The sequence below is a fragment of the Convolutriloba macropyga genome, chromosome 12 (assembly GCF_964194025.1).
Source record: "Convolutriloba macropyga chromosome 12, txConMacr16.3, whole genome shotgun sequence".
Lineage (NCBI taxonomy): Eukaryota > Metazoa > Xenacoelomorpha > Acoela > Convolutidae > Convolutriloba > Convolutriloba macropyga.
Genome location: NC_134479.1, coordinates 32,911,816 through 32,927,147, shown reverse-complemented (window position 1 = coordinate 32,927,147; position 15,332 = coordinate 32,911,816). Strand labels below are relative to the sequence as shown.

General features: G+C 33.9%; 1 protein-coding gene across 1 annotated transcript in view; it reads left to right on the top strand.

The window, feature by feature from the left end:
• LOC142350682 (neuropeptide S receptor-like) overlaps positions 1 to 15,332 on the top strand; it is a 73,158-nt gene that overhangs the window by 55,118 nt on the left and 2,708 nt on the right. The window lies entirely within an intron of this gene.

Sequence of the window (15,332 nt, the reverse complement as noted above, 5' to 3'; positions counted from 1 at the left end):
ATGTATACCATCATCTAGTACTTTACGTTTTGGGTAGAAGTAGCTGAGTACATTATTTCTAATTTCATAAGTGCACACTTTTCCATGACCAACAACTCTAGATCCTCGGTTGATTGTCTCCTCGCAATGATGATAACTAAACACATTTGAATACTTTTCCAAAGTTGAATTGTTGATAAGACTATACTTATTCAACCCTTTACTGCTAATTTTAACGTCTCTACTTCGCTGATCATAACAGTAAAATGTTTTGGAAAACAATGCCACCCTTTCCGTGCATCGAAACTCTTCTTTGAAGAAGCCTGGTGTTCACTGATCAAATTTGAAAAGTTTAGAACAACAAATACGCGAAAAGAAATTGTCTTGTCCACCAGCAAGAAAATCTGACTGACAATCAGAGATTCGATAATGATTCCAGAGCTCACGCATGTCTTCCCATATTATGTCTTCAATCTTTGGCTCTGAAATTGCTACATTTAAACTATCGGTGTCAATTTCAATGAAATTGTACTTCGTAGGGTCACAAAAATTTTCAAAAAAATTGTAGACGAGCTGTAACTTGTTAAGTTTTGCGTATTATAGGATGAAAAAACCAACAATGATAGGTTATTTATGCACCACTTGATTTTTTTTTCAGCTCTACCTCATATATATTTACTGGTAACTCATGAAGCTTCACGAAGAGTTTGTTGTTAAACAGCTTGTCAACCATAGGTTCAAGAACGTATTTTGTCTTCGTATGACGCGTTCGATCCAGTATCTGATATCCGTAAGCACTATTCCCAATAAGTTTCATTGTTTCTGCTACCACCGTTGAATGCTGATTTCTATAACCTTCTCGCCTAGATTGCACAACTTTGTCAACAAAGGATCCAAAGCAGATTTCAGCTGTGTACTGTATAAAGAAAAATGTTCTTTTCAGTTCTAAACCCTGTTCCAGATAAAACCGTAATAAAGGTGTAATGAGTGGTGCTTGTGATAAGTTCATGCTAGAGCTCAACATTCTGCAAGGTTTTGACATTATGTAGTTCCCAATGGCGAAAGAACGCATGTGATCCCCAACATCATTCAAACTAGCATCAACGTTTTTGAAAGCAGGAGAGAATATTAAAATTTTTCCTGCAGATGCAGGGGAACTATATTTTTGCAATCAACAACCCCAAACATGGATCCTTCTAAAATCTTTTTAACAAGCTTTGAGTGTGTCAGAGGATGACAACGGGGAAAAAGGTTTTAACAAGGTCCCCAGCACCATCCAAGTTTTCTTGTGCCATTGAATTCCATTTACATTCCAAAACCTCAAAAATTTGAGGTCCCAATTCTTGCAAGAAGGAGCGACGATAGTTATCTTGTTCACGTTTTGCTAATCCTCTTGTCCGTATTTCAGGTGACAACACCTTCCTTTCTTGACACTCACAGAAGCGGTGGAAGCATCCCATTACTTCGAAAACAGTTTCACAGTGCAAATAGTACCCATCAACTTGATAGGGGCCAAACTGCTTTTGATTTGATGATTGAATTGAGTTCGAATGACACATTCGAGTCTATTGTTTTGCAATATATGACAAAACCACTTGTTCCACAAAATTTTTGATATTACGTATTGGAACAAGCAACTGAGTGTCAGCAGAAAACTCCCACTTTATATAAGGACCGGTTGGCATGTCATGGATCATGTCATACGGATAGAGTTGACTGGCATCGATGCCGATAACCGCACGACAAATGTTTGTTGTCTTCTCTATCACAGTTTCATCAACTTTTGCATATCGATTGAAAAAGATGCTAGGTCCACCTGTTAACCAAGATCGAATGTAACAGTCATACTGCTTGTCTATTTTTTTCAAACGGAAAAAACTTTGAGTTTGTTGATGATTGCAGAATTCTGTTTGGTAGGCTGGGTAGTGTCAACCTTAATTTCAACATATCTATCTTGAAGTTATGATAGAACCGAGTCATTTTGTTCATGAATTGCCACTAAAGTTGTTACCACATCTTTGTCGTTGTACCACTTAAAGAAATCGTGAAACGTTTCTATTTTTTGTTCCTCCCAAATATCAACGAGCATCTAGTAGTTCTCTTCCTTCGTAATTGGGATTTTGTCAATTTTCATAACTTGCAAGGCCTCAGTGCTGCTTTTCCCATTGCTTAATATTCGTGTGTTTTCACATACGAAACACATAGAAATGTAGGTGAAAAGTTAAATTTTTGAAAAATTTTTTTTTGATAAAATCAAAAGGGTCCCCCCCTTGAAGTTTTCAAAAAAAAATTTCGAACATTTCCACCAAAAAATTTATCTATTTTTCACCGAAATACATAGAAATGTAGGTGAAAAGTAAAAATTTTGAAAAATTTTTTTTTTGATTAAATCCAAAGGGTCCCCCCTTGAAGTTTTCAAAAAAATTTTTTTTGAAAATTTCCACAAACAAAATTTTACTCTAATTTTCATCGAGACACATGGAAATGTGGGCGAAAAGCAAAAATTTTTTAAAAAAAATTTTTTTGATAAACTCCATTTGAAGCCTTGAAAAAAATTTTTCAAAAATTTCCACCGAAAAATTTTTTCTCTATTTTTCATCGAAACACGCGGAAATGAAAGTCAAAAGTAAAAATTTTAAAAAAAAATTTTTTTTTTTGAAAAAATCCAAAGGGTTCCCCCTGTAAATATGAAAAGTTTCACAAAAAACCAAAAAAAAAATATAAAAACAAAAAAGAGAACACCCACCCAAACAAGTTTTAGATACAGAGATAAGCAAATTTTCACTGAAACACACGGAAATGTAGGTAAAAAATAAAAACTTTGAAAATTCTTTTTATTTGAAAAAATCCAAAGGGTTCCCCCATTAAACTTTTCAAAAAAATTATTTCGAAAATTGCAACCAACAAATTTTTTCTCTAATTTTCATCGAAACACATGGGAATGTTGGCGAAAAGCAAGAATTTAAAAAAAAAATTTTTTTGATAAAATCCAAAGGGCTCCCATTGTGAATTTTTTTCAAAAATTTTTTTCGAAAATTTCCACCGAAAAATTTCTTCTATTTTTCATCCAAACGCGGAAATGTAGGTCAAAAGTAAAAATTTTGAAAAAAATTTTGAAAAAATCCAAAGGGTTCCCCATCTGAATTTTTTTCAAAAAATTTTTTTCGAAAATTTCCACCAAAAATTTTTTTCTCTATTTTTCATCGAAATATGGAAATGTAGGTGAAAAGTAAACCTTTTGAAAAATTAAAATTTTTTGGAAAAATCCAAATGGTGCCCCTCTGAACTTTTTAAAAAAAATGCGAAATTTTCCTCCAAAAATTTTTTTCTCTAATAAAATAAGTTTTTCTAGAAACTATTTAACTCAGGGGTGATCACATGGTTGTGCGAGCAACAGTTTATTGATACATAATTAGGAATCAGATATCAAGTGGTTCTGTATGTATACCATCATCTAGTACTTTACGTTTTGGGTAGAAGTAGCTGAGTACAATATTTCTAATTTCATAAGTGCACACTTTTCCATGACCAACAACTCTAAATCCTCGGTTGATTGTCTCCTCGCAATGCTGATAACTCAACACATTTGAATACTTTTCCAAAGTTGAATTGTTGATAAGACTATACTTATTCAACCCTTTACTGCTAATTTTAACGTCTCTACTTCGCTGATCATAACAGCAAAATGTTTTGGAAAACAATGCCACCATTTCCGTGCATCGAAACTCTTCTTTGAAGAAGCCTGGTGTTCGCTGATCAAATTTGAAAAGTTTAGAACAACAAATACGCGAAAAGAAATTGTATTGTCCGTCAGCAAGAAAATCTGACTGACAATCAGAGATTCGATAATGATTCCAGAGCTCACGCATGTCTTCCCATGTTATGTCTTCAATCTCTGGCTCTGAAATTGCTACATTTAAACTATCGGTGTCAGTTTCAATAGAATCGTACTTCGTAGGGTCACAAAACTTATCAAAAGAGTTGTAGACGAGCTGTAACATGACAAGTTTTGCGTACTGTAGGATGAAAAAACCAACAATGATAGGTTCTATATGCACCACTCGATTTTTGTTTAGCTCTACCTCATATATTTTTCCTGGTAGCTCATGAAGCTTCAAGATGAGTTTGCGTTAATCAGCTTGTCAACCAGAGGTTCAAGAACGTATTTTGTCTTCGTATGACGCGTTCGATCCATTATCTGATATCCTTGAGAGCTATTCCCAATAAGTTTCATTGTTTCTGCTACCACCGTTGAATGCTGATTTCTATCACCTTCTCGCCTAGATTGCACAATTTGTCAACAAAGGATCCAAAGCAGATTTCAGCTGTGTACTGTATAAAGAAAAATGTTCGTTTCAGTTCTAAACCCTGTTCCAGATAAAACCGTAATAAAGGTGTAATGAGTGGTCCTTGTGATAAGTTCATGCTAGAGCTCAACATTCTGCAAGGTTTTGACATTATGTAGTTCTCAATGGCGAAAGAACGCATGTGATCCCCAACATCATTCAAACTAACATCAGTGTTTTTGAAAACTGGAGAGAATTTTTTAAATTTTTCCTGCAGATGCAGGGGAACTATGTTTTTGCAATCAACAACCCCAAACATGGATCCTTCTAAAAGCTTTGAGTGTGTCAGAGGATGACAACGGGGAAAAAAGGTTTTAAAATGTCCCCAGCACCATCCAAGTTTTCTTGTGCCATTGAATTCCATTTACATTCCCAAACCTCAAAAATTTGAGGTCCCAATTCTTGCAAGAAGGAGCGACGATAATTATCTTGTTCACGTTTTGCTAATCCTCTGGTCCTTATTTCAGGTGACAACACCTTCTTTTCTTGACACTCACAGAAGGGGTGGAAGCATCCTATTACTTCGAAAACAGTTTCACAGTGCAAACAATACCCATCAACTTGATAGGGGCCAAACTGCTTTTGCTTTTGATGATTGAATTGAGTTCGAATGACACATTTGGGTCTATTCTTTGCAATATATGACAAAACCACTTGTTCCACAAAACTTTTGATATTACGTATTGGAACAAGCAACTGAGTGTCAGCAGAAAACTCCCACTTTATATAAGGACCGGTTGGCATGTCATGGGTCATGACATACGGATAAAGTTGACTGGCATCGATGCCGATAACCGCACGACAAATGTTCGTTATCCTCTCTATCACAGTTTCATCAACTTTTGCATATCGATTGAAAATGATGCTAGGTCCACCTGTTAACCAAGATCGAATGTAACAGTCATACTGGTTGTCTATTTTTTTCAAATGGAGAAAACTTTGAGTTTGTTGATGATTGCAGAATTCTGTTTGCTAGGTTGGGTAGTGTCAACCCTAATTTCAACATATCTATCTTGATATTATGATAGAACTGAGTCATTTTGTTCATGAATTGCCACTAAAGTTGTTACCACATCTTTGTCGTTGTTCCATTTCAAAAAATCGTGAAACGTTTCTATTTTTTGTTCCTCCCAAATATCAACGAGCATCTAGTAGTTCTCTTCCTTCGTAATTGGGATTTTGTCAATTTTCATAACTTGCAAGGCCTCAGTGCTGCTTTTCCCATTACATAATAGTCGTTTGTATTCATCTAACTCCATACCAAGAGCATTACCGTTTTTCAATTTACTGTAAAATGAGTCGATTGGGGGTAACTCTTTGAGTTCATGCTTTTTGTACACATCAAACGATTCGTAGGGGGAAAAATCCCTTGGTTTCCTGGCACCCGTAATTTTTCAAAATTTTATTTAGAGAAATCCCACCACCAAGAAAATTAAGTATGTTTAAGAACTGTATTCCAAGGGAGCTCAAAGCTAGAATTTGATTCGACTTCTGAACTACAGACCGAGTGCGTTAATATTCAAACAGCAAAAATTTCATTAAATATTCTTTTATGAGGTTGATATCATATCTGGAACTCTTGAACCGAAATACAGGTATTGTTGAGCAGTAGTCTTCAAACTCATCGAGTAACTGTTTCAAGAGCCGTTTCTCACAATGCAAAGCTCTTGTTCGCTCAGTCAACTCAGAATCTTCCTCGTCGTCACTATTGATCATAGCGAAATCATTCTCTGCTGTTGGAGGATCTTGTCGTTGAATTTCGAGGTGAACATTTTTATGCTTCCTTCGCAGCGTTTCAAGATAGGGTGCAAATTTTTCTTTGTTGAGTTTGGAGTTTCTACGTGCTAAGCTTTGTATTTCTTGAAAAAACTCTAATAAGAGTTAATGGGTTCTCATTACAGAAAAATACAGGCTTTTCGAGAAGATTTTAAGTAATTGATACACTGACAGGAATGTGACGTTCCACCCATTTTATAGCTTCAGTGTCTTGTAAAGAGTTATCTTGCACGGTAATTGATTCGCAGTCAAAAATAACCAAATTTTTGAACAATTTCATATCATCCGGAACAAATATTTCGAAATCTTCTATTTTTTTGAAAACTGACTGATTCACTTGAGACGGTCCAGACGGATAGATATGATTAATGCGTTCAGGACAGCTTGCGAGATTGTTTGATCGAGAGAAAAAAACATCACAAACTGAGCAACGAAATCTTTTTAATACCATGATAGTATCGTCAGTCCAACAAATAAGATGATCAATTTTCAAGAGTGGTACTGTTCTCGAAAAAATGTTTTTCGAATTGTAAGTCAATTCATCACAAAAAGTTTCACCTTCAAAAAAAAGAGAGTAAAGTTGAATGGTACAGTGAAATAACTCTTCAACGATTGAAATCTGAGTGTCATTTACCCGAGGAAAACCAATTCAATTCTACCTGGCTTTTATCGATGAATTGAGAGAAAAAATTGTACGTCTCAGTGAGATATGGTTCCTCACCATAAATTTCGTAAGCCAAAGCCCGAAAAAGCATAAATTGTCATCAAATTGTCGGTTAGACATAACCATTTTATGTGACAATTAATGCTTTCAGAATGAAACAGTTGCGTCCGATGTTGTGCGATATCGTACACCAACTGCTGAAAATCGTTAGCAATACTAGAGTTAAGTATAAAAGAAATTGATTGTAGAAAGTTGGCAGTGGAATTATTATCTCGTTGTTGTGCTGATGAAGAGGGTAGTTGAGATGGAGATTGATGAGGTTTTGCTGGCGATTCAAATACAGCTGCTCTCAATCCTTTTCGATAAAACTAGAATCGTTTTCGTAGTAGTCGTTTTTTGGCAATGCTAGGTCTCCACAGAGCACGCATTGAAATTCCAATATGTAATTTTTGTAGCAGATTGTAGTTGTTTAAATGAATTTCCCTTCACTTGAGGAACACGACTGAAATAATAAAGGAAATTAATAAAAGGAAAATCAACTTTTTGGAAAAAAACTCTTTGATGTTTTTTCCAAAGAACTGATTGTCCTTGTACTATTTTCCTTTATTAATTCGGACGTGTTACTCAAGTGAAGGGAGAATTATTTAAACAACTACAATCTGCTACAAAAATTCCATTTTGGACTTTCATTGCGTGCTCTGTGGAGACTTAGCATTGCGAAAAAACGACTACTACGAAAACGATTCAAGTTTTGTCGAAGAGGATTGAGAGCAACTGTATTCGAATCACCATCAAACCCTCATCAATCCTCATCTCTACTACCCTCTTCATCTCAACTACCCTCTTCATCAGCACAACAACGAGATAAAAATTCTACTGCCAACTTTCTACAATCAATTTCTACTACACTTAGCTCTAGTATTGGTAACGATTTTCAGCAGTTGGTGTACGATATCTCACATCATCGGACGCAACTGTTTCTTTCTGAAAGCATTAATTGTCTCATAAAATGGTTATACCTAAAAAGTATGTTCAAGGCTCAGTTTGTAAAAAATCAATCCTGGAAGGTAATTTGGCAAGACACTTAAAAAAACACACTTTCAAAAGCACAACTTGTTCTGCTTCTTTCAAAACTAAACCTAAGTAACTCCAACACTCTCAAACGCATCGATCCATTGTTAACTCGAACTCTCTCAACAGAAATTCTTATTCCGCTTCCTCTTCAACACCTTCAAAGGCTGGCTCGGAAAAGCTCAAGTTTGTTTGCTTGATATGTCAAAAACCTTATTATACTTATTAACAGCTTCGACAACATACAACGGATCACAAAAGAGAGAAATCAACGAAAAACACCAATCTAATTGATCTATCAGAATTTGAAGACAATGAAAAAACTTCTTGAAGAAGTAACTAGCGTTTAACATTTTCTGAAGGATTAAACAACCGAGCTTACGCGCAAGAAAATATACAATTTTCGTGTTTCTGAAATAAACACCAATTTTCTTCAGGAAAAAATTAAACTGATATAAGACGAGCTAGAATGTTCCGCAAACATTAGCTTTGCTTTTGGTTCAGTTCTTAAATGCGTTGAACAGGATGATGTATTTAAATATTATTATCCTGTTGATAACAACACTATTTTGAATGTAAATGGAATTCAATGGCACAAGAAAACTTGGATGGTGCTGGGGACCTTTTTAAAACCTTTTTCCCCCGTTGTCATCCTCTGACACACTCAAAGCTTGTTAAAAAGATTTTAGAAGGATCCATGTTTGGGGTTGTTGATTGCGAAAATATAGTTCCCGTGCATCTGCAGGAAAAATTTAAAAAATTCTCTCGAATTTTCAAAAACGCTGATGTTAGTTTAAATGATATTGGGGATCACATGCTTTCTTTCTCCATTGAGAATCACATCATGTCAAAACCTTGCAGAATGTTGATCTCTAGCATGAACTTATCACAAGGACCACTCATTACACCTTTATTACGGTTTTATCTGGGACAGTGTTTAGAACTGAAAAGAATCTTTTTCTTTATACAGTACACAGCTGAAAACCGCTTTGGATCCTTTGTTGACAAATTGTGCAAGCTAGGCGAGAAGGTGATAGAAATCAGCATTCAACGGTGGTAGCAGAAACAATGAAACTTATTGGGAATAGCGCTCAAGGATATCAGATAATGGATCGAACGCGTCATACGAAGACAAAATACGTTCTTGAACCTCTGGTTGACAAGCTGATTAACGCAAACTCATCTTCAAGCTTCATGAGCTACCAGGAAAAATATATGAGGTAGAGCTAAACAAAAATCGAGTGGTGCATATAGAACCTATCATTGTTGGTTTTTTCATCCTACAGTACGCAAAAGTTGTCATGTTACAGCTCGTCTACAACTCTTTTGATAAGTTTTGTGACCCTACGAAGTACGATTCTATTGAAACTGACACCGATAGTTTAAATGTAGCAATTTCAGAGCCAGAGATTGAAGACATAATAAGGGAGGATATGCGTGAGCTCTGGAATCATTATCGAATCTCTGATTGTCAGTCAGATTTTCTTGCTGATGGACAATACAATTTCTTTTCGCGTATTTGTTATTCTAAACCTTTCAAATTTGATCAGTGAACCCCAGGCCTATTCAAAGAAGAGTTTTGATGCACGGAAATGGTGGCATTGTTTTCCAAAACATATTGCTGTTATGATCAGCGAAGTGGAAACGTTAAAATCAGCAGTAAAGAGTTGAATAAGTATAGTCTTATCAACAATTCAACTTTGGAAAAGTATTCAAATGTGTTTAGTTATCATCATTGCGAGGAGACAATCAACCGAGGATCTAGAGTTGTTGGTCATGGAAAAGTGTGCACTTATGAAATTAGAAATAATGTACTCAGCTACTTCTACCCAAAACGTAAAGTTATAGATGATGGTATACATAAAGAACCACTTGATATCTGATTTCTAATTATGTATCAATAAACTGTTGCTCGCACAACCATTTGTTCACCCCTGAGTTAAATAGTTTCTAGAAAAACTTATTTTACTTGAGAAAAAAAATTTTGGAGGAAAATTTCGCATTTTTTTTTTATAAAAGTTCAGAGGGAACACCCTTTGGATTTTTCCAAAAAATTTTAATTTTTCAAAATTTTACTTTTCACCTACAATTCCGTGTTTTTCTATGAAAAATAGAGAAAAGATTTTTTGGGATAAATTTTCGGAAAAAAAATTGAAAAATGTTAAAATGGGACACCTTCATCAGAGAACTTGAATAATTATGTATTTACTTATAAATAATACCTGATTTTGTAGCCATCCTCAATTCATCTTCCTTCTTTAGACTACAATGATGATCACACAAAACCTGAAAGAACACATACAAAACCATCTTTAACTGAATGAACCTAATAATTGATGCAAATTCTTTGATGATGTTACAGTTTTAACAATTGATGGTATTTTTTTTATGGTCGTGAACATTCCACACTGAACAAGTTTAAATATAGAGAGGAGTATTTGCTTATCTCTGTATCTAAAACTTGTTTGGGTGGGTGTTCTCTTTTTTGTTTTTATATTTTTTTTTTTTGAAAATTTTCGTAATTACTGTTCTCAATTAGAAATTGGGAACCTATATACGACCAGCGGACTTGAGTTCCATCGTTTGCAGTCTGAAGACAAGCTTCGCCGATCTTATAGGATGTTATTGAGACTCGTAAACAACTGTTGGCTGATTTAGTACCCGACTCGGAACTTCGGGACGCTCCTCAGAGAGACCCTGTCTTAGCACCGGCCCTCCCCCAGTTCTCTTAGCCGCTTGAGGTACAGAGAATTTAGGGGTCGGTGGGGACCAGGTTCCTTCGCTTAAATAAGAATCCGTGGAGGGTATTCTCCTAAGTGTGACATTAAGAGAAGCCATTTGCGAAATAATCTAAAGAGATCACCTCAAGGTTAGAAGAAAAATGGGAAGAATGATTGAAAAATTTAAATATCTTACGCCACTTTTTACCTTATTTGGCTTGACAACCTGCTACCTGCTTTTTCTCAGCAGTCATGCTGCGTTAACGGTTTGAGTATATCACGATCTCTGACAAACAGTTCGTTTTCTCACATCATTTATCATCCTTACAGTCTACGCTGTTGTGAAATTAAACAGTGTAATGAGAACATTTAAAAGATCCAAACTGTCAATCAGTTTGTATCCTTTTAATCCCTTCAAGTAATTGTTTTTTAAAAATTTAGAGTGATCTGAGCATGTGTAATCATATGTGACGTTTTGCTAAATAAACAAATGCAAGCAGCATTTGTTTTCACCCATCCTCGCAACTTGACCCACCACAAAAAGTGTTCAAAACAGTGAGAGTGATCGGATTGTGTGTAAACATTTCTCTGACAACATTTTTACTAAATAAACGAACACAAACAGCACTCAATTTTACCCCTCCTTTCAATTAAAGTTCATCTACAATGTTTATTACACTAAACCTCTCGACCAATCAGAATGCCCTCCTAAAATACCGACACATATGCTCGCTATATACTACTCTTGACCTTTTCGTGGCAGGAATGTTTCCAAGATCTTATCAAGATTTGTCAAGTTTGGTTTGGTTTTATCGAGGTGTTTCATGTTTCATATCACTGGGTACATACCAATTAACATTTTTTTTCATTTCTGTCCAATTAGCAGCTTTTTGAAAATATTGGTGAAGTTGAGTAACTTTGTCACCTCATTTATCATCTAGAACTTAACTTTTTAACAAACTGTGGGCAATTCTTACATAGTTTCAAAGCCGTCAGTGTATATTAAACAAAAATATTTGCTACACTTGCTGGCATATTGGCCCGGGTTTTTCTTTCACTTGCTCTTCTTTACTCATCACCTTGTTGTAGACAGACTGTTCTCTTCGCCGCCATTATTTAAATTTAGACTTTCCAATTGTCACTCCTACAAAAGTCTTAAAATAGTTGCATTTTTCATTGCAAATGTTTGTTGATATTTCACTATTCAAAATTTAAACTCAATAGTTTTTTTTGAATACGACGCCATGATTGTTCGGACACAAAAAGAAAGGTTTATGGGAACCCATTAGCAAGTCCTCATTAGCGATAAATTTAGATACTCTTTGTTATTATTTGCGATTTGACTTTACTGTTTTCCACTAAATAAAAAAGCTCATCCATTATTATCGATTAGAGTTTTAGAACCCCTCCGTAGAAACTAACATAAGTGATACAAATGATAATTCACTGAGTTAATTGTGAGCCAAGAATTATTTTGGATCTTTCATTTAACGCTAATTTGGACCGAAAATGGTTTTTCTATAAGAATTCATAAAAGCTAGTGTAGTTTGTTTCTTCATTTTAAGGAAACGTTTCTTTGAAAACCACAATCCACAGCGGAGTTTAGACGAAACAATGCAAGAGAACTGACTTGAAGAGTTGACGACGATACAAACACAGGAACAAAAGGAAGGTGGTTTAATAAGCGACAAACGGATTGATTAACTATCAATTTTAAAATAGATTGCTTAAGAACCTAAACAAAAAACTACAAATATGTTGAAAAAATTTATCATGCAGAACGTTTTAAAAAAATGCTCAAGCGCCTACTGTGAAAACTTTTATTGTGGCTTTGAAATGGAAACGAAAAAACTAACAAAAAACAGAAAGTAATGTGTATATATATGCTAAATTAAAAGTTGGGGTTTTAAAACTTGCTCTGTAAAATTATTAAATAAATTCCCATAATTGAAAACCCATAATGAAATATATTACATAGCCTTCTATCCTACAAATTGCATTTAATTTCACCTAAATGTTTCTTCCTAATTTTTATTCAATCTGTAGGTAAATCAAAAGTACCCTAATATTGGATTAAAACTTAGATGAAATATATTTTTTACCGGAACTTTTCATTATTTAGTTTTCCATGTGTTAAATGAATTTCCTAAAATTTTTGACGTTCAACATCATTCCCGTTATTCAGATACCGAGAGTACCCTTTGTTCGCATATTTTTGAGTAAATTTTTAGTTGCTGGCAAAAAAGAAAGAGAAAAGTTTCGAAAAAGTTTCGCAAGTTTACTTTTTTTTCAAATTGAGACATCATAAATCTTTCTTTGCCAAGGCTCTAATATGATCTTCTGGATTGTAGCAAACTGACCAAGTTGGCTTTTTTGCTACAAGTCTAAAAGTTTTAATTAGGTCAGGCTCACCTCCTTTTTATTGATTTCTTCTTTACTTAGATTCCATGACTGATTAATTGATTTTTATCAACTTTGCCTCAGTATTTTATAATATTCTTTTTTTTCATTTTCAGTGTTTTAGATTGTTCTCAGTAATACACCAAAATTATAACACTATTAAAATATGCATTTGTCAGATTATTGCATTCATGTTGGACTACTTTCTAACTATTGATGATATGTCGCTATGTTTACTGAGTTTTTTTTCAATTGTAACATATTCCCATGAGTGACAAAATTGTGTTCTAATCTGTTCTTTCAAATGGTAAATTTGTCTAATACATTTTTCACAATTTACGTAGTTTAATCACATAAAACTGAATAAAAAATTGTGTTTTTTTTAAATTTTGGTATTGATATTGCAATTTTCACTTAATATACTGATCTTTCTCCCAAAATGAAAATTAAGGTTGTGGTTTTATTGGAAAGATGATAAAGAATTTTTGAACATTTTGTTGAAAGGATTATAAAATTTGTCAGTGAACTTTTTTTATTAAAGTGTTTTTTTCATATTTGATGAACTTTAATCAGTCATAAGCAAAAGTTACTATTCATTGTTGCAGGCAAAAAAAAACACATTAGGTGGAGATCTCAACGATGCTCTTTCATGTATACATGGGTTGAAATGTGCTGAAACTTCTATGTAATTCAGCACATCTTCAGCTTCAAAAGAAGGAATTTATACTAACCAAACTGCCGATTTTTCAACGTACAAATTTGAAAAAATTTTTGTTTGTTTTCTTTTCAAATTTATATTTTTATATTTGGGTTTTTTAGCGGAAGGCCGGTTTCAATAGAAAAGCGTTTCTTGGCCTATATTTTCTTTATTTTGTAATCATGTTTAATATGCAATAATTATTTCAGAATTGTTTATTATTGTTTGCTACTGCTGTGAGCAATGAGAATAATTTTTTCATCGCTCAACGGGGTGAAGGCAAGATTGCCTGTCAAAAACTTGTAAAAAATGTTATGAATGTGCTAAACTTATATGATAAGTGGTGATTGGTTTTGTTCTAGTGGCTGAATGCGCTGACAAAATTTCTATCATTGAATTTAATGCAGAAATTGAACACCATTTCAGCGCATCACGTACATATTTTAGCACTTCCAAAATTCTGAAATTAAGCATTTTTAACCTTTTCCCTAAATATCTTCTACCGCATGCAAATTTCCTCACATTTTTCAATTTTTTTAAGGAAGTCTCGGCACATTCTGCAAACAATTTTGTACATAGACACATATTTCTGCATCATCCTTTACAAAAATTTAGCATGTTTTTGAATATAATCTTTAATCAAATTCAACACAATAAAACGTCGTTACTTTCTCGAAAATGCGTGAGACGAGTTCAAAAACTATTGTGATATTTTCTGGTTAATCTAAAATTTTCTGATATTTTAAGAAAAAACAGCAAAAAATTTAAAAATTGAAATCTGAAATGCTGATATTCCATAAAGAGAAGGTTGATAATGTATATATATATATATATATATATATATATATATATATATATGTTTACATATATATTTAAATATATATATATATATATATATATATATATAGGACAATTGCTGAAAACAGTCCAAACTGCGTAAGGAAACTTTTGACAATAAATAAGATAAGCGCTGAAAATAGCCTCTATTAGGTAAGGAAAATGTTGAAAATATGTGAGAAATGTTATGAAAGTGGCGAATTTTTGTAGAAGTGAAGAAAATTTGACAAATAGGTGGTGTAGGCGGGGAAATGGACATACAAAAGCTCAATGTGATGAAAAAAGTAAACAACACGGCTGAAGAACCTTGAAAATTTGTAGTAAATCTGCTGAAGAATAGTTATAAGTATCTAAACAAGCCTTCTTAATACAGAGACAGCTAAAATATGTCAATTGTTTGCGTAGTGTAACCCGAGGAGGCTCTTCTTTGAAGCTACTTAATATTTTCAGCGAGAAACTCAATTCGGGATTATCTTTTGCAAGCAATAACCCAATTTCTCGAAAAAACTAAAATCTACAAGATTATGATACAAGTAAGATTTCCAAGAACGACATGTTTGCTTTCAATGACTGGATTATTTTCAATGACTGCTGCAAGGATATGTCTTATGGATATAACCTTATCTACTTGGGTTGACCACCATAAAAGAAACATATCAATCATAAATCTCCATGCATGGATTTTATGGAGAAAAAAAATTACTAAACATATAACGATCATAAAAAATTTTGGGTTTTGCAGACAAACGTTCCAAAGAGCCACCTGTAGTTCCAAAACAACCTTTCTGTGCATTAAAATTCAAATTTCTGTACATTACTTTTATGGTGCCCTATTTACCATA